General features: G+C 38.6%; 1 pseudogene; it reads right to left on the reverse strand.

Annotated features, from left to right (window-relative positions):
- Nucleotides 1–18,623: 18,623 nt before the first annotated feature.
- On the reverse strand, nt 18,624–19,258 carry LOC122732269 (annotated as a pseudogene).
- Between the last annotated feature and the right edge of the window lie 1,635 nt (nt 19,259–20,893).

Raw genomic sequence — 20,893 nt, forward strand, 5'->3', positions numbered from 1 at the left:
ACTCTCTCGCAGAGGTTAGAAGACCCATGGGTGTGTAAATTGGATATATTTTCAGACTTTTTTGATAGGCATGGTTGCTGCTGAACTTGCCTAGACAGGTTGCATAGCAGTCAGGCATGGCTGCTTCTGAGCTGGGTCAGGCAGTTGCTCAGCTGTTGAGGTGTCTCTTCACCCATCACTGGATCTCTGTTGGATGGCTTGCTTTTCCTGGGCTTGCTCCTCCAGCACCTGGCTCACCTGCTTTTTTTTCTGTGGGAATGGTATTATGTTCTTTCAAAAAGGGTAGAGAGCCTTTGCCTAGGTTGGCAGAAGTCCTTCCTCTTTGGCTCACTCAGAGACTCAACTCTGAGGTGTGTCCCCTTTCAGGAAGGTGTTGGGAGTGGTATAGTCTTTCTCGTCTGACAATTTTTTTCTGGTTCAGAGCGGGGTATCCTCAGTGACACATCCCAAACTCACCTTTGGTGAACAGCTAGCTGCATTTTCCAGTTGCCTGTTGGGTTCTTATGCAAATAAGTGGCAAGGGACAAAGACATTGGGACAATCCATCCTCAACAGCAAATCCATTGCCTATCCATTGCCTTTTCATGTGCTATTGAGACAGTCAAAACCTCTGACCCCTTCTAAGGTATAGAATGCATCATTTACACCTGGAAGAGTCTCCCCTTTAGGTTTCCTTGTCTCTCTCTTTGTTATCTTCAATTTTTATGGAGTCTAAACAAGTCACACCCTTACAATAGAATTAAACATTTCTTGCAACTTTCATAAGTACATTAAGGGGAATGTAAAAAGAATTAGATATGTGTAGGAGTGAAGCCTAGTTAAAAAAAAAAAAGCCAGAACAGAAACATTTTAGGGAGATATAAAGGGATGAAATGAGTCACTAATTAAGGGAAAGGAAAGGAACAGAAAAATCCCAAAAGGCAGTCATTTAAATGACTATCTACTCCTACTTTAGCTTTGCCAGTAAGGAGCTTTAAAGGGTGGAAGCCAGATTTGGCTATAGCTGAAGAAATTGAGGAAGTATGGTAATGATGACTGATGGTTAGGGTGGGATAGTAGGATTACTTTTAAAATCCCAGTGTGCTTTGCAGTGGGAGAGAATGTTCTATCCAGAAAATTATTTCCTTATACTCTTATTGGTAAGTGATTCATCCATAAGAGATTAAATTGTTTATATGGGGGGGGGGAGGGATAGGTGGTGGGAGACCTTAAGTATTCCTCTTTAAAGAATTACACCCTCTTCCATACAATCCAATTAGAATAAAATAGTCTTTTATTTAGACTCTAGAGAAAGTGACCAAGAAGAAAGTCAAAGACTTCCCTTGAGGGGAGAAAATGACTTAGAGATAACAACAATTCTCTGAGTCACCTTTCTCTTCGAACAGGAGAAAGGCAAAAGCTTTTTTGGCTGGTTGATGGGTCTGACTGACTACCTGACAATGGAGGGATGGTGGTGCTGACTTCTGGAGTTATCCCTGTCCCCTTGTGCTGATCAGGCAGCAGCCACTAATGGGATTAAAAAAATTTTTTTTGGTGGGGTAATGAGGTGTAAGTGACTTGCCCAGACACAGCTAGTAAGTACAAGTGTCTGAGGCTGGATTTGAACTCAAGTCCTCCAGAATCCAGGGCCACTGCTTTACCCACTGTGCCACCTAGCTGCCCTTACCAATGGGCTTCTAATGGGCTTGTCTCCCTTACTTCTCTGGTGTGTCTATCTAGTTTGCCCAACCCCCATATTAATATCAATTTTAAATTTTAAACTGTTTCACCTCAGTAGAATATAAATTCTTTGAGAGAAGTTTCTTCTTTGACTTTCTTTCCCCAGAACCTGGAACCATTTGAATGGTAGGTGAAATGAACCTACATATGTGCCTTTGTTGTATAGTCATCGAGCTAGTTTATAAAAGTATCATTTATTCATCTTTTCTAGTTTTAACCATATTGCTAAAGTTACCTACTAACGTAAGGCATATTCAAATAATGTGCATGTGAACACAAAATTCTAAATAAAAACATGTACTCATTTTGATAGTTTTTCAAATTGAGGGATTTAAAAAGATGCTTTATACTTTGCTGCCTTAGGGTATCTCTATGAGGTTTTTGTTTGTAAGTCTTTTTGATAAGCTTCAAAGACAATAGTTCCATTGAACTGTTGGAAAGGAAGTTGTTATGTCTAGATTATTTCCTGTGGTAGACAAAGGGCTTTTCCAAATGTAGCTAAGTCAGAAGTTACAGATAGAAGCTGGGTACATATTACATGCCAACACATTTCTCTTTTAAAACTACAAGCTGTCCTGAACCATGATTTCAACAGCTAAGGGAGGAAATCACCAGAAAAACCCCTAAAAGCTGTTCCTTTAAGAAGTCAGAACACAAGTAACAATTGTATAGCCAGACTTCCATAAAATTCTGAGTTTGATCCAGATTTCCATAAAATTCTGAGTTTGATAAGATTGATAAGCAATATGTTTATGATAGTATTAAAATATGTGTTGAGTTAGCTATGTATGAACATGAAAGAAAATGCTTTTCACAGGATAGCCCTTGAAACCCTTCAAAACAACTCTGTGCAAAACCACATGCTGGTAATCACTAGAGCATTCAACTATGGGAACTCAAAAGGAACACCAACTCAGAAGAAATGAAAACACTGCTCAAAGGAGTCACCAGGGGGTGTTGGAACTATGTGTTCATGACCAGAGAGCCTAAGAATGACTGAAGACATCTAGAGTTTCGTCTTCTTCTCTAGCTCTGGCTGGGGGGTGGGGGTGGTCATGGAGGTTTCTTCTAATTCATCAGTAATCTAAACTTTGACTGGGGGTTGGAATTGTTTGGTTTAGTAGGAAAATTCCCTTTTATCTCCTGGACAGCCCTCTCTTCTAAGTGGGCAAAATTACTCTTTCTCAATACCTCTCTTCTGAAGTCCTCTAGGGCTGGACTTTCCCTTGCTTTTGCCCCTCAGGGGAGGGGTTTCCTGGAACCTGCCTGGAAAATGGAACAATAAGGGAAAGAGTTTGCTAGAGAACCTTTGCTGCAGAGAAAACTTCTTACTAAATCTTGTTCCCCTCTAACACCACTACTTAGCAAATTCTTTGGACCAGGGAATCCTGGAATGTTTTTTTCTACTATGGGAGAATTCTAAGATAAAGTGAAAATTTTAAATATATTTTTCCAATTACATGTAAAAATTATTTTAAATCTTTTAAAAAACGTTGAATTTCAAATTATCTCCCCCCCTTCCTTCAATGAGAAGGCAAACAATTTTATATAGATTTAAAATGTGCAGTAAGATATATAAACTATATCAGATTGTTTGCTGTCTTGGGGAGAAGGAGGGAGAAAAATTTGGAACTCAAAATCTTATGGGAAATGAATGTTAAAAACTCTTTATATGTAATTGGAAAAAATAAAATACTATTTATGAAAGAAAAAGAAAGGAAGGAAGGAAGGAAGGAAGGAAGGAAGGAAGGAAGGAAGGAAGGAAGGAAGGAAGGAAGGAAGGAAGGAAGGAAGGAAGGAAGAAAGAAGGAAAGAAAGAAAGAGAGAAAGAAAGAAAGAAAGAAGGAAAGAAAGAAATGGGAAGGGGAAAGGAAAGGAAAGGAAAAAAAATGTGCACCAAGACTATTCTTTCAATAAGAAATGTCTTTGGGGGGCAGCTAGGTGGTGCAGTGGATAAAGCACCAGCCCTGCATTCAGGACAACCTGAGTTCAAATCTGGCCTCAGATACTTGACACTTACTGGCTGTGTGACCCTGGGCAAGTCACTTAATCCTCATTGCCCCATTTAAAAAAAACCTGTAAGATCATCAACAAATATTTATGGGGAGCTAGGTGGCACAGTGGATAAAGCACTGGCCCTGGAGTCAGGAGGACCTGAGTTCAAATCCAGCCTCAGACACTTAACACTTACTAGCTGTGTGACCCTGGGCAAGTCACTTAATCCTCATTGCCCCATTTAAAAAAAAACCTGTAAGATCATCAACAAATATTTATGGGGAGCTAGGTGGCACAGTGGATAAAGCACTGGCCCTGGAGTCAGGAGGACCTGAGTTCAAATCCAGCCTCAGACACTTAACACTTACTAGCTGTGTGACCCTGGGCAAGTCACTTAACTCCAATTGCCTAACCCCCCCCCCCCCGAAAAAAAAAAGAAATGTCTTTGGTTTTGAGTCAGTCCCCAGCTGGTACCCCAGTAATTTAGAAAGCATCTCCACCTCTTCTCTTGGGTCCCTGGGCAACAAAGATCTTGTTTAGCTACTTGTAACAAAGCAAGACTATTGCTTTCTTCTCCCCCACCTCCCCTAGGCAAAAAACACATACATGCTGTGAATAATATATTGGAAAAATGGATTTCTTCCTTCTTTCCTGCCTTCCTTCCTTTCTTCCCCTCCTTCCTTTTTTCTCCTTCTTCCTTCTTTTTTTCTTTCTTTCTAACACTTGGCCAATATAGAAAGCAAGTTTTTTTTTTTTTTTAAAGAGATAAAGAATGGGAAACAGCTTCAATGACAAAGCTAACATGAAAGGAAATGGGGAGGTAAAATTATGTCATTCCAGTAACCACGGAACAGCTTTAGTCTCTCCTTTTTGGTTCAGTATTCTCTCTACTACAAACTTAGTCATGATTGTGGCTTGTAAGGACCCCAGCATACTCCCTGTTGAAAGATAAAACATGGCTGCAGTAGTGCTGGGAGAAAACCTTTCTCCTCTCCCCTCTCTCTCTTTAACCATGGAGAGAGAAGTCACCTCTTAGCCTGAGATCATCACTTTCCTCACATGAGACTTCTGTTCTCTCCTTTCTTTGGGATGAAAGGAAAAAGATGACGTCTTTTCAAACATTGTCATAGCCATTCTGGGCTCAGGTAGGGGAGATGCTCTGCCAAGCAGCAGATATTGTCACCAGAGGTGTGCTACAATTTTAAAATGAAATCACTCTAAGGAAGAATAGGTTCTAAGAAATGGAGGTAGAGGGTTAAGAATCAGGTACCAGGGTATGAATGCAGATACAGAATTCCAGTTCTAATCCTAGGCTCATACATTGTCATGTCATGCGAAAAACAAATCCTATTTGCTTTCAGTCTCCTTATTGAGTTGTAGGATTATGACTCAAAGTGTCTGCCTTTTCATTAGAGAGTATGGGAGCTGCCTACATCTTATGATAAAGCCCTCTAAGCCAAAAAAAACAAAAACAAAACCAAAAAAAATCCCTCTTCTACCATATTGCAATGGCATTTGAAATTATAGTTCTAGGAGCCCAAGCCTTGTAACAAGGGAAAGCTCAGTGGGTAGGGAAAGCAGTATATTTGGAATGAAATGTGATATAAAAACTAAAGGCATCAATAAAACCTAGAAAAAAACCTAAAAGTAAAACCTCATTCCTTTGAATCAAGACATTACATTTCCAAATTACAATACAAATACTCTCAAACCATATGAAATTTAGTCATTGTTAAATACCTTGGCATGAAATAATTTATGAGATTGCTTTCAATAGTGGGATAGAGGATAGTTTTGGGGGGTTTTTTGGAAGGAAGGTAAAGGAAGTTGGGGACATCTAAGTGGTATAGTGGATAGAACATTGGGCCTAAAGTTAGGGAGCCCTAACTTCCAATTTGGCCTCAGCTGCTAGTTGTGTGACCCTGGACAAGTCACTTATCCCCATTTGCCTCAGTTTCTTCATCTGTAAAATGAGCTGGAGAAGTAAATGACAATCTACTCCAGTATCTCTGCCAAGAAAAACACCAAAGGGGCCACAAACAGTTGTAGACAACTAAAAACAATTAAATAAGAAACAACAAAAGGAAGTTGTAGCTGTGGGTGATTGACTAGGGGAAGCAAGCATGGATGTATCTCATGGTAGTGATGCTGTAAATCTAGGCCTCAGAGGAGTACTGATAATTTGGGGAGATAAATTTTGCCTACTTCACAATTTTACTGAGGGAAAACCCTAATTAGGAGCTTGAAGTATGAGTGTCCTCCAGCCAGAAATTCAGCATACCTGGAATTCCACTTTCCATTAGTGAGTTATCTCTTCTCTTGAAGCCAAAACTTTTTTCCAGGTCAGTAACAAATACCTTCCAGGAGCAGCTAGGTGGTGCAATGTCATCCAGCCCTGGAGTCAGGAGGACCTGAATTCAAATCCGGCCTCAGACACTTGACAATTTACTAGCTGTGTGACCCTGGGCAAGTAACTTAAACCCAATTGCCTCACCAAAACTAAAACAAACAAACAAACAAAACACAAAAAAACCCAAATACCTTCCATAAAGCAATTTTGAGAAATTATCATGATGCCAGGCCAATGGCTAGAATATCCAGGGCCTTCTCCAGAATACTATTGATTCTCACTCCTTTCCTTAGCTACCTCTAAAAAAGTACAAAAGGGAAAAGTTCATCACAGGAGCCACTTGGGCAAATGACCAATTACTTTCTGATATAGTCTGCTACTTACTAGTTGTCTGACATTGAGAAAGTTATTTTGTTTCCCTAAACAAATCAAGTAAGAGATGAAGGGAGAGAGTTCCAGGCATAGGTGACAGTGAAAATGCATAGAGTTCAGAGATGGAACGTCTTGTGTGAGGAATAGAACAGAAATGATGTTGGTGTCACTACTGATGAGTATATGGAGGAAGGTGAGGTTCAAGAATACTGGAAAGATAGGAAGAAGTCAAGTTATGAAGAGCTTTAAAAGTCAAACAGAAGGGGCAGCTAGGTGGCACAGTGGATAAAGCATTGGCCCTGGATTCAGGAGTACCTGAGTTCAAATCCGGCCTCAGACACTTGACACTAGCTGTGGGATCATGGGCAAGTCACTTAACCCTCATTGCTTGGCAAAAAAAAATCAAACAGAGGATTTGGATCTTAAAATAGATATATTTGTTTATTTGTTTTTGAGAGGCAAGGAGGGTTAAGTGACTTGCCCTGGGGTCACACAGCTAGTAAGTATCAAGTGTCTGAGGCTGGATTTGAACTCAGGTCCTCCTGACTCCAGGGCTGGTGCTTTATCCACTGCGCCACCTAGCTGCCCAGGATAGATATATTTGACCCTGGAGGTAATAGAGAGTCATTGGTGTTTATTAGGTAGGGGAATGACATTGTCAGACCTGTGCTTTAGTTTTGAAGTTGAGTGGAGATTGGACTGAAGTGGGAACAGATTTAACGTAGGGAATCAATCTAAAAGGCTATTGCAATAGCCTAGATATGAGGTGATAAGGGCTTGGACCAGGATGGTAGCAGGATCAGAGGAGAGAAGGAAACACATAGTAGATATGTTACCAGTGGTAGAAGCAACAACAAATGGGAGTGAAAGAGAATGAGAAGCCCAAGCTAACATCTAGATTGGGGTCCTGGGTGACTGAGAGTATGGTAGTTCCCTCAAGGGTAATATAGAAGTTAGGAAGAGGAAAAGGTATAGGGGAAAGATAATGAATTCAGTTTTGGACATGTTGATTTCAAACTGTCTATGTGACATTCAATTTAAGATGTCAAATAGACAGTTGGAGGTATGAGAGTGGAGGTCAGGAGAGATCAGTCCTTCAATTCAGGAACATTTATTAATTGCCTATTGTGCTAGGAATTGGGGATATAAAGAAAGGTAAAAGATAGTCCCTGCTCTCAAAGAAGCTCAGAGTCTAAAGGGGGGAAGATAACTGGCAAACATACCATACAGATAAGTTATATACAGGATAAATCGGAAATGATCAATAGAAGGAGTATACCAGAATTAATGGGGATTGAGAAAAGCTTTCTATAGAAAATGGTGTTTTAGTTGGAGGTTGAAGGAAGCCAGATGTAGAGATGGGAAAGGAACTTGAACATTCTAGGTGTGGGGCACACCTAGTGAAAATGCCTGGAGTCAGGAGATGGAGTGTCTCTTGGGAGGAACAGCAAGGAAGCCAGTATCACTGGATCACAGAGTATGTGGAAATGGATGGATAGCTAATAAGGATGGATGGATACAATGAAAGATTTTTTTGAGAATGAAGAGAATGTGGGAATGTGGAATGTTTGTAGAATGTTAAGGAAGCAGTGAGTAGCAGACAGGGAGAAAATGAAGATAAAAGTGAGAGGGGGAATGATAGAGCAGAGAATATGCTGGAAAATGGGATATAATGGGATTTTAAAATTTTTTGCATGTTGAGGGGTTTGCCTTGGAAAGAAGGGCCACATCCTTATGTGAGACAGGGGTAAAGGAGGAGATAGTGGTAGAAGGCATTTGGGTGACATAAAATGAGGAGGAGAAAAGAGGGAGCTCTCAGTCGATGACCTCAATTTTGTCAGTAAAATTGGAGGGTGGGGAAATGTAGAGCTGTGGAAAGTTTGACGAGAACTGAAAAGATTTGTAGCAGCCACTATGGTAAGTGTGATAAGGAGTTAATTAAGTGGGTGTAAAAGGATGTCTTGAGGCAGTGAGGCCCAGATGAGGTTAATAAATTTATAGTGGACCCATTCAGCGTTCTGGTCAGTGGACCCATTCTTAATTTTCTACACTTGTTCAGCAGTACATGTGTAGGAAGCAAAGGCAGGAGATGGTGGGAGTGATCCAAGTGGCCAAGATTGATGATAGAACAAGTGGGCATGGGACTCAAGAGAATAGGACAATATGGAGTTGAACTAGTTTACCAAAGGCTCAAGATCAGGAAAAGTTAAGAAGAATAAAGATTGAGAAAAGGCAACTAGATTTGGCAAGTAAGTTATCATTAGTAATTTTAGAGAGAGCAGTTGGAAGACGTCAGAAGTCAGATTGTATAGAGTCAAGAGTGAGATGTAGGAAAATAAAGTGTTTTCTTTATAATAGCTACAAAGAAAACCTTATTACATGTAACAACAACAAACCATTATGAATGACATTGAAATTGCAATGCTTTGATAAAATTACGTAATTTTTATTTACCCATTATGGAAGTATTACAAGATTTTCAAATACTTAAAGAGCTATCTTGTACAAGACAAGTCTATAACTAAAATGGTTACATTTTGTTCAAATCTAGTAAGAGAAAATGTGTCATTTATCCATTGGCTCCTTATCCTTCATATTTAGAATTTTTACATCTTTTTAAATTATAAAAGTATTTTATTTTCCAGTTACATATAGAGATAGTTTTCAACATTTGTTTTTGTAATATTTCTTGTTTCAAATTTTCTCCCTCCCTCTCCTCCCTCCCCCTCCCCAAAATAGCAAGTAATCTGATATAGATTATATATGTACAATCACATTAAACATATTTCTGCATTAGTCTTGCTATGAAAGAAGAATCAGAGCAAAAAGGAAAAACCTCATAAAAGAAAAACAACAGCACCAAAAACAAAAGAAATATTATGGTTCAATCTGCATCCATATTCCACAGTTCTTTTCTTTTTTTTCTTTTTCTTTTTTTTTTTTTTTGATTTGGAGAGCATTTTCCATGATGAGTCCTTTGGAACTATCTTGGACCCATTGTATTGCTGAGAAGAACCAAACCCATCACAGTTGATCAACACAAAATGTTGATGATACTGTGTACAATGGTCTCCTGGTTCTGCTCATCTCACTCATCATCAGTTCATGCAAGTCCTTCCAGGTTTTGCTGAAATTTGCCTGCTCATCGTTTCTTATAGCACAATAGTATTCCATTACATTCATATACCACAACTTGTTCAGCCATATAATATCTATATCTTTAAAATAAAATAAGAATGGCTTCTGTTTTAGAGTTCAATGGTTAATAACCAAGCCTTTTCTTTTCTCTATTTCATTTTTAGGGCAGAATTTTTAAAAATTGGGACATATGCCAAATATTATTCCATTAATTTATTATCCATAATTCTAACTTTGCATGCATTCAGTCACTTTATCTTTCTGGATTAGAGTATCAATTTGAGAACTAAATCTAAATAAATTGATTTATACAGAATACTTTGTTTTTTAAGAAATCTTTATTAACTATGAAAAATTTAGGGGATAATTTTTGTTATGAAATGAATTTACTTCATCCTTATTATAACAAAGAAAAACAACTATTTTTAGCCCAACCCCCCCCCCCCCTTGAAGTATTTTGGCACAAGAAACAGTATGTTTTGCAAGACTCTAAAATTCCCAGAGAAATGCTCTGTCCTATTATCGCAAAATTTTCCTTAGTTTTCCTTTTTTTTTTTTTTTTTTTTTGGTGAGGCAATTGGAGTTAAGTGACTTGCCTAGGGTCACATAGCTAGTAAGTGTCAAGTGTCTGAGACCAGATTTGAACTCAGGTCCTCCTGACTCCAGGGTCGGTGCTCTATCCACTGCACCACCTAGCTGCCCCCCTTAGTTTTCCTTTTAAAGGCCTATTTGTTTTTTAATAGTTTATTACTTTTGTATCAACTTGAAAAACTGTTTGAGGCTTCTATTTCACATCCCTAGATTCAAGTGATTGAAAGTGAAACAAACATGCATATCAAATACTCAGTGACTCACACAGCTAGTAAGTGCCTGAGGTGAGATTCGAATTCAGATTCTCCGAACTTCAGGGTCAGTATTCTATTCAGGGCACCACCTAGCTACCCTAATATTAAGTAAGATGAGAGGTAGAATGGTTTAGTGAGAGCAAGCCCAGTCCTGAGTCAAGAAAATTCAATGTCAAATCTTGGCCCTGGAATTTAGCAGTATTACTCTAGGCAAGGGTAATACCTCTTTAGTGTATGAGGCTCCAAGTTTTGGAATAGGGGCTGATCTCATTGGTTTCTTCACCAAGAGTTATCAAGATGGATGAAATCACAGATCTGGACTCACCATTGCTCTCAATAAAATAAGGTAGCTGATGAATCATAGCAATGTTATCACTATGTTTCACCAGTATCTTTCATCTTTAGCTTTCTAAACTCTTCATAAACATTAATTAAATTCCACAACACATTTCATAGCGAAGTTTTATTATCTCAGAATAAATCAAATATAAAGAGATTAGGTAAATCAGCTATCAGACATATAATCCCTATTCTCCTTTATGCATCCAAGGACAATGATAATAACTCCCCTTGGAGGGCAGTGGGAAGCACTACTATAAATTAGTATCTAAGTGGCCCTTATAGTTCTTAAGGACTCATGAAAGAAGGATGTGAGTCAGTAAAATGGCATTTATCAAGCACCTGGTATGTTCCAGACACTATGCTAAGTGCTGTGGATACAAGAAAGGGGAAAAAAAGTCCATGCTCTAAAAGAACTCAAAATCTAAAAGAGGAGAGAAAATGCAAACAGCATATGTACAAGAATACGCAGAATAAATTGGGGATGATTTTACAGGGAAGGCTTTAAGATTAAGAAAGACTGGTAGACTTCTTACTGAGGATGGGACTTTTAGCTGAGACTTCAAGGAAACCAGAAGGCAGTGATGAGGATGGAGAGTATTTTAGGGATGGGAGACAGCCAATGAAAAGGCATAATATTAAGACATGCCAATTTGGAATTACGTCCAAAGGGCTATAAAGCTGTGCATACCCTTTGACCCAGCAATACCACTTTTGGGTCTTTTTCCCAAAGAGATCATAAAAAAGGGAAAAGGACCCACATGTACAAAAATATTTATAGCTGCTCTTTTTGTGGTGGCAAGGAATTGGAAATTGAGGGGATGTCTGTCAATTGGGGAATGGCTGAACAAGTTGTGGTATATGAATGTAATGGAATACTATTGTGCTATAAGAAACGATGAGCAGGCAAATTTCAGCGAAACCTGGAAGGACTTGCATGAACTGATGATGAGTGAGTTGAGCAGAACCAGAAGAACATTATACACAGTATCATCAACATTATGTGTTGATCAACTGTGATGGGTTTGGTTCTTCTCACCAATCCAATGGTACAAGAAAGTTCCAAAGGACTCATGATGGAAAAAGGCTCTCCAAATCCAGAAAAAAAAAAAAAAAAGGAACTGTGGAATATGGATGCTGATTGGACCATACTATTTCTTTTGTTTTTGGTGCTGTTGGTTTTCTGTTTTGAGGTTTTTCCTTTTTGCTCTGATTCTTCTCTTATAACATGACTAATGCAGAAATATGTTTAATGTTATATATATAAAACCTTTATCAGATTACCTGCTTTCTAGAGGAGGGGGGGAGAAAAATTTGAAATTGGAAATCTTATATAAACAAATGTTGAAAACTATTTCTACATGTAACTGGAAAATAATAAAATACTTATATTTAAAAAATAGTTAACAGTCGAACTTAGCATTTAGAGCCTGAGCCATGTGATTTGACAGCTTGCATTATTGATATTAAACAAATAATTGCCAAAGTTCCAATCTACTTTGTACTGTGACTCAGGGAGGAGCAGCATACTTAAACCATCAAGTTTGCTAGCAGAATTGTGTCTAAGGCTCACTTGTAAGGCATTGATTCATTCCTTCCTTTGACCAAATTATATTCATTTATTTATGAGTTCATTCATTCATTCATTTGTTTATTTTGGTGGGGCAATAAGGGTTAAGTGACTTGCCCAGGGTCACACAGCTAGTAAGTGTCAAGGGTCTGAGGTCGGATTTGAACTCAGGTCCTCCTGAATCCAGGGTCAGTGGTTTATCCACTGCACCACCTAGCTGCCCTTTTATGAGTTTATTTTAAATTTTTAATGGTAGTTTATTTAAATTTAAAAAATTTCAGAACCCAAGCACTTCTTCAAAAGAGTATCTGCATATACATAGCTGAATCAGCTGGGTAGTGCTGTAGATAGAGCATTGTTGGGCCTGGAGTCAGTAAGACCTTAATTCAAATCTTGCTTCAGAGAGTTACTAGCTGTATGACTCTGGGTAAGTCACTTAACCCTGTTAGCCTCAGTTTTCTTATCTGTAAAATGATCTGGAGAAGAAAATGGCAAACCACTTTAGTATTTTTGCCAAGAAAATCCCAAATGGGGTCATGAAGAATCAGATGCAACTGAAAAGACTGAAAAACAACAAATACACAGCAGAACAAAAAAGTTGATTCTGTATGAAAATGTTAATCTCCATTTAATATAATTTTCCTTAAAAAAAGGATAAATTCCTCAAGCTACTTTCAAAGCTGTCCTTTTTGTCTATGTTTCCATCTAAATATCTGTGCATTAAAAAAGTTTCACTTTAGCCCTTTTTTCATTTTCACTATTGCTAATCCCTCTTTTCTCCCTTAACTTTCCAAATTAAGAACTGAATGAGGGGCAGTTAGGTGGTGCAGTGGATAAAGCACCAGCCCTGGATTCAGGAGGTCCTGAGTTCAAATCCAGCCTCAGACACTTGACACTTACTAGCTGTGTGACCCTGGGCAAGTCACTTAACCGTCAGTGCCCTGTTTTAAAAAAAAAGAAAAGAAAAAGAACTAAAAGAAAGGGAACAACCCCCCTCTCAAAATCTTTCAAAATAGGCTAGCAAAATGAATCCCTGCAGTTGCCATGTCAAAAATGTCTGTCTCTTTCTATACCTTGTATCCATCATTTCTCTGTCAGGGAGTAGGTAACATGTTTCATTTCTCTGGAGATAAGATCAGTCATTGCATTGATCAGCATTAACTCTTTTAAAGTTGTTTTTCTTTAAAATGTTGATATTTTTGAATAATTTGTTCCCCTGGTTCTGCTCATTTCAGTCTGTTTTGGTTTAAACTACTCAGGACTTTCTGAAATCATCTCTTTAGTAAATTCTTATTACAGAATAACATTCCATTACATCAGCATACAGTAATTTTTTTAAAACAACCTATACCTGTCTAAGGAGCAATCTAAGGCACCCTTAGATTCTACTTTTTACCTTTTCTTTTCTTCTTTTCTCCTTCTCCCCCTCCTCTCTTCTCCCCTCCTTTTGTGTAGGTTCTGATGTTTTTGTGTACCACTTTCATTTCCCCCAGAGTATTTTGGTTGCTAACCAGTATTTTGGGACTACAATGAGAATCCTTCAGAAATGATTTTAATGACCTGGGTGATGGTCTTATTATTTTAAGGAATATGTTATGGAAGAAAATCTTATTAACAAAAGGATATTTGTATTCATGTGCAGTTCATATTTGACCTTTAAAAGAAGGGTATCTTCTATCTTGATTTGCTCGTTATGGTTTAAATTGTTTTGGAAGTGATAAGGCTGAGATGTTACATGTGTTTTATAAATTGTAAAGCATTATATAAATGTTAGTTGTTATTGTTATAGTTGTTATTCTCATCTTGTTGTTTGTCCTTCATTCTTTTTTTTTTTTTTTTGGTGAGGCAATTGGGGTTAAGTGACTTACCCAGGGTCACACAGCTAGTAAATGTTAAGTGTCTAAGGCTGGATTTGAACTCAGGTCCTCCTGAATCCAGGGCCTGTGCTCTACCCAGTGTGCCACCTAGCTGCCCCTGTCCTTCATTCTTTGAGAGGACCATGACGTTGGGAGGTGATGTCATGACTTGCAGTGAATTGAATCTAGACTATTTTTGGGGGGGGGGGAGCAATGAGGGTTAGAGGGTTATGTGACTTGCCCAGGGTCACACAGGTAGTAAGTGTCAAGGGTCTGAGGCCAGATTTGAACTCAGGAACTCCTGAATCCAGGGTCAGTGCTTTATTCACTGTGCCACCTACTTGCCCCGCAGTGAACTGAATTTAAGTGAGGGAGTGCTGTGTAAGGTCACCAACCTCCCTTCCTCTTCCAGAGCCATCTGGGTCCAGTGGCAAGATATATATCAGGATGACTAGAAATGGTATCTTATTCAATGACATTCAGACAAAAACATTTTGAAGAAAAGGTGTTATCTTGCTATTATTCTTTTATATTGAATGTTCTCTGGATTACTGCACAGGCAAATAAAATAACTTTTTATAATTGAGTAAAAGTGATATATTGGGGGCAGTTAGGTGGTGCAGTGGATAGAGCACTGGCCCTGGAATCAGGAGGACCTGAGTTCAAATCCGGATTCAGAAACTTGACACTTACTAGCTGTGTGATCCTGGGCAAGTCACTTGACCCCAATTGCCTCACCAAAAATAAATAAATAAATAAAAAGTGACATATTGTAAAAATCTTCTTCCTGAAAGCATCCTTGGTATATGTCCAGTAGAAGACAAGACAACAGGGATATTATCTCCATGTGACTACTAGGTTTCTATAGTTTAAAAACTTTTGATTTCATATTGTTTGGAGACTATGAGTATTAGGTATGCCAACATCTATTAAAATGCTATGTTTCCGTGGATTAGCATTATGTCTAGACAATTGTGGACGATATTTCAGTCTCTCATAATGATCTGTTTCCAGCACAGTTACTGGTTGAGTGTTCCAGGAAATTTTGTAGTCTTCATTTGCAGCATGAGGATTTACCATGTGATGTTTTATGAGATAGTGAATTTTTTATGTCTAACTCTAGTCACCAGGTCATGTCTTACTAAGTATTCAGTAGGTACTAAATTTTTATAGTCTTCTGTGATGTTTCTATCACTTCATTTCGTAAACACCCATAATTACCTATCCACCTGCAATTTCCTTGCACAAATTACATTCATCACTAAATTCAAGCTCTTTAAAGAGGACAACATTTCTATCTGTTGTTGGAAATAACCTGGTCCTGAATTGTCATTATAAACACATTAATTTCCATAAAGAAGTTACACCAGCAATTTGTTGAACGTTTCATTGTCAATATACTGACTGAGTTTCATGCAGACCTTTTGATTCTATACTATATCTTAGTTATTTCATAGACTCCAAATCTTATGGCATAGATGTGTTTGCACCATTGCTTGGTGGATTGATGTCTGCTTGTACTAGAAGTATTTCTATAGTTTTATGACTAAAAATATCTATCAATCCTCCTTTTTGGTAAAGAAGTATTAATATTTCTTTAGCTGTTTTATTGTGATTAGTCCTCTGTTTTCTTAATAATATATGGGCTTCTGTTCAGATACATTCCAAATATTTTATGGTACATTATTTAGTTCAGAAATGATGATTAAGACCAGTATTGCATAGATATTAGTTGACTTAAATATTTTTCTTCTTCTCAGTCAACAATGATTTCAGAAAGCCAGTAAGGCTTCTTGACAGTTATATGTTAAGCCACAATCTTCTCTTTGAAATGTTTATAATCAGTGTGTCTTCCCTGAAGGAGATTCATCCACTGGTTCAAGATTTTTTTTTAATCATAAAAGTATTTTATTATTTTCCAGTTACATGTAAAGATAGTTTTCATCATTTGTTTTCATAGGATTTTTAGTTCCAATTTTTTCTTCCACCCTCCCTTCCCTCTCCCTTCTCCAAGATGGAAAGCAATCTGATATAGGTTATATATGTACAATCACATTAAACATATTTCTGCATTAGTCATCTTGTGAAAGAAGAATCAGAGCACAAGGGAAAAACCTCAAAAAAGGAAAAAAAAACAGCCAAAAAGTAGAAACAGTATGGTTCAATCTGTATTCTGAATCCACAGTTCTTTGTTCTGGATGTGGAAAACATTTTCTATCATGAGTTCTTTGAAATTGCTTTGGATCATTGTACTGCTGAGAAGAGCCAAGTCTATCACAGTTGATCATCACACAATGTTGCATTACTGTGTACAATGTTCTTCTGGTTCTGCTCATCTCACTGAGCATCAGTTCATGTAAGTCCTTCCAGGTTTCTCTGAAATCCTCCTGCTCATCGTTTCATTTTTTTTTGGGGGGGGGTAGGGCAATGAGGGTTAAGTGACTTGCCCAAGTTCACACAGCTAGAAAGTGTCAAGTGTCTGAGGCTGGATTTGAACTTAGGTCCTCCTGAATCCAGAGCCAGTGCTTTATCCACTGTGCCATCTAGCTGCCCCTACTGGTTCAAGTTTGAAGTATTCTTTCTCTAACTTTCTTTCATGTCTATTAAGAATTTTATACTTATTGAGTTCAGATGACATTTTGTTATCAACAGAGAATGATTCACCAGATAAAGGAGCTATTTAGTGTATTTTTGGTGGAGTCATCTAGATTAATATCATTTATTTACATCAGATAATTAACAATTAAAACTTGGAAGCTAGTCTTAGTTCTGTTTGGCAAATATGATAATGATAAAGGGCAAAATCATCATGAACTTTCATGGAAAAATGTCACAATTCATATAAGTTGTTCATTGTGTTAACGAATGTTTTAAATAGAAAATGTTTTTTTATATGCATTTTATATATAGTGTAGCATTCTCACTATACCCGGGCCTATTCTATATTTTTTCAGGATATGAACATGATATGAATAGGGAACTGAGTCAAAGACTTAGTGATAACCACCAAGGCAATATAGATGATATGCTACTTTCAGGCAACGGGTTCAATAATTCCTCTTCAGACCGTGCTCCTGACTCTGCACAGTTCTTTCTCCTCCCTGCTCTGACTGCCTTCTTATTCTGGAATAAGATCAGTCTGCCTTTGTGGACCCTTCCTCTTGTTAGTCAAATCATTCTGCAACCGACGTTTTAAGCAAAGTGCACAGGCCAGCCACGGCCTCCATCATTCTTCTTCAGGCTCCTTTGTCCATCATGATGTTACCTCCCCTTTTCATCTTCTTTTTTTTTTTTAGAATGTATGCTCCTTGAAAACAGAGATAATTTCTTTTTACTTGTTTTTTGTTTGCTTGTTTGTTTTTGGTGAGGCAGTTGGGGTTAAATGACTAGCTCAGAGTCACACAGCTAGTAAATGTCAAGTGTCTGAGGTCATATTTGAACTCAGGTCCTCCTGAGTCCAAGGCCAGTGCTCTATCCACTGCGCCACCTAGCTGCCCCCTTTTTATTTGTTTATACATTCCAAGACCCTGGCACATAGTGAGTGTCTGTTGACTTTACTTGCTCCTTAAACCTGTGGGACTTTTTGCCACAACCATTTTGTTACTCAGTCAACATATTATTTTCTTGTAGGTGTTTATAGCTTTTTATTAGACATACAGGCTGTGAATATTTTATATAAAGTTCATAAATATGTAATTTGTCTACATGGTTTCCTCATATTTAGGTAATAGATATATGATGCCTTCTGTTAAGAAAGGTAGGATCAAACTTGTATCTGAGAAGAAGCTGGTAAAGAGCTTTACTAATAATTCATGAGTCACTGTGAAGCAATCGAGTCTGTAATTATGCGCGTTTCTCTAGCCACCACTTTCAGTTCTGTGGAGAAGCTAGAGTTTCAGTCAGCTTTTTTGATGTCACTGTTCTGTCATTTATTGTCTTAACAAGCTTCCTGTTGTTATTTGGTCCAGTCTGAATTTTTGTGGTAGGGTGACCGTATTGATAACCAGAAGCTTTCCACATTCTCAATTCGGGGAAGATACCTCTCTTAATTCTGATTTCTTTCATTCCCAAACTCTCTCTAGTAAAGTGTTTAGTGGCTGCTGACATGTTCTTTGTGATGCATTGAATCCTTGTATCACCTTAATCTTTTGAATTTATTTATGAAATCTAGAATTCCTGATGTGCTTTTGTGGCACCCAATCTCATCCAGGTGAGGAGAGGAAAGGATATCATGCCCTATGCTGCCTGCTGTGTTTTCAGAAGGGGATAATACTACTGATTATTTGGATGCTGAGCTTGACTGTGTGCTTGCCATGAGGGTAAGCAGTTGGTTGCTGAGTCACTTTAAGAGAAGACCTCAGGGGAGACAATCCGTAGGGAAACACGAACTCTTGTAGCCATGGATGTGTATGGGAAACTGGGTATTATATTCTTTAACTTCAGGATGTGCAACTGTAGAGACTATTCAGAGTGAATGTCCTCTGGGTGAGATTGTTCTCCCTCTCCTGCTTTGAGCTGAAATCCACTCTCTTCTTCAGTTTCTTTTGGGATATCTTTTTCTTTTGAGCAACCTCCTCTTCTGGTTTAGGAACAATTTGTTCCTTTTCAGTCAGTATCATGTCAATATGGCAAGGGGAACTCATTTATGGGTTGATTCGGCCATGAGCCCTGTAAGTACGCCGTCACATTTTGGGAGCCTTGTTAACCTGGATATGCTCAATGACAAGAGAATCCACATCCAAAGCCTTCAGTTCAGCATTACTTTTTGCATTTTTAAGCATATGCAGCAAGAACTCAGCACTCTTTTTGGGCCAACCCCACTGCTTAGCCTGGGCACACCTGCTAACTCCACCATTGTATCGATGGAAGGGAACACATTGTTTCTTCAATGTGACATCTTTCAAATACTTGGTGGCTTTTCGGATGTGCATGCCCTTGATAGCTTGGGCTGTTTCACGGGTATTCTTGAAGTGGACCCGGAGATTTGAACCCCTTGACTTGCATGATTTTGTGGGGTTCTCTGGATCAAGAGAGTACCTCACCATTTTAACTGATTACCTAGGACGGCTCAAGGGAAGAGCCATGTCCATCTTTTTGCACTCACTGCGACCTGGCTCCATTCTGATGACACAATTTCCCTGGCTATCCTTTCCTGCACTAGTTTACTTATACTTTACTACTCACAGGTTGAGGTGGGGGAGTTGGCATTCCCCTTTCCTCCCATTGTTATTTTGATACTCTCCCTCTACCTCACCATTCCTTTGAAGTTCACTCATCCTACACTGACTACTCAGTCAAAAGTGTGATAGATGTTTTCTACTGTCTTTTTTTTTTTTTTTTGGCCAGGCAATGAGGGTTAAGTGACTTGCTCAGGGTCACACAGCTAGTAAGTGTCAAGTGTCTGTGGCCTGATTTGAACTCAGGTCCTCCTGAATCCAGGGCTGGTGCTTTATCCAATGTGCCACCTAGCTGCCCTCTTCTACTGTCTTTTAGGATACACTTTTTTCTTCAATGTGTTTAATATTTGGCTCTTGGTCTTTCTTTCTTCCACAATTCTTGCCCTCACACAAGGAGACTTCATCACATGTGTTGATACTGTCCCAAACAACCTAATCTTTCAGTTCCTAACTTGTTTTTGTTTTTGTTTTTTTGGGGGTCTTTTTGGTGAGGCAATTGGGGTTAAGCGACTTGCCCAGGGTCACACAGCTAGTAAGTGTTAAGTGTCTGAGGCCAGATTTGAACTCAGGTCCTCCTGAATCCAGGGCTGGTGCTCTATCCACTGCGCCACCTAGCTGCCCCTCCTAACTTACTTGTTTCCCATGAAGTACTCTTTCATTCTGCTTCAGTAACGTAGAGATGGTGCTATAACCCAAGTGTTTCACTTATATATGTTCATGAATTCTGAAATTCCCTTACCTCATCATAATCTGCTGTCATTCTACTTCAACCTCTGTAATGCAACCCCCAAATCTGTTCTTTGTCTTCACAATGATTCCCATTTTCTCTTTTCCTGAGTTCTCTCCCAGGTCCTCACTGACATCACTCTCTTCCTTTCCTCATCTTGGCCCCTTGGTGAACCAACTCAACTCTACACTGCCCTCTTCTCTTGAGTCCCTTGCCCACTTATTCTATCATCAATTAGCCTTTGATAACTCCCACCATCTGCTACTTTCACTTCTACCCACTCGCTGTTGAATTTAGCTAGAGAAAAATCACAAAACTGTGTTGTCTGTGTCCACTACAAATTTGTTACATAAGACAATCCTTTTACAACTGCCTAATTGAATCATCATCCCACACTACTGTGGATTTTCCAAACCTTTTCATCTTTCCTGAAACCCCTAAAAGTTCCTCCTCTCCCCACACCCTGTCAGCTGAGAACATTGCCTCATATTTCATTGAAAAAAAGTGAGGCCTTTTGCCAAGTGTGACCTCTTCTTCCCTCTTCTTCATCTCACATTATTCAGATGCTTTACAGATCCTTTACTCCTGCATCACATAAAGAATTAGCCTTTCTCCTTGCCAAGGCAAACCCCTCTACAAGCACAAGTGATTCCATTCCATTCTATTTTCTATAGCATAGAAGATGCCTCTATCACCCCTACTTTCTCATTAGTCCTAAGTCTCTGTCTACTGGCTGCTTCTCAAATGCCCCAAAATACATCCATGGCTTCCCCATTCTCACTTGATCCTTCCATCTCCTTTAGCT

Source organism: Dromiciops gliroides, chromosome 6 (genome assembly GCF_019393635.1).
Source record: "Dromiciops gliroides isolate mDroGli1 chromosome 6, mDroGli1.pri, whole genome shotgun sequence".
Taxonomy (NCBI): domain Eukaryota; kingdom Metazoa; phylum Chordata; class Mammalia; order Microbiotheria; family Microbiotheriidae; genus Dromiciops; species Dromiciops gliroides.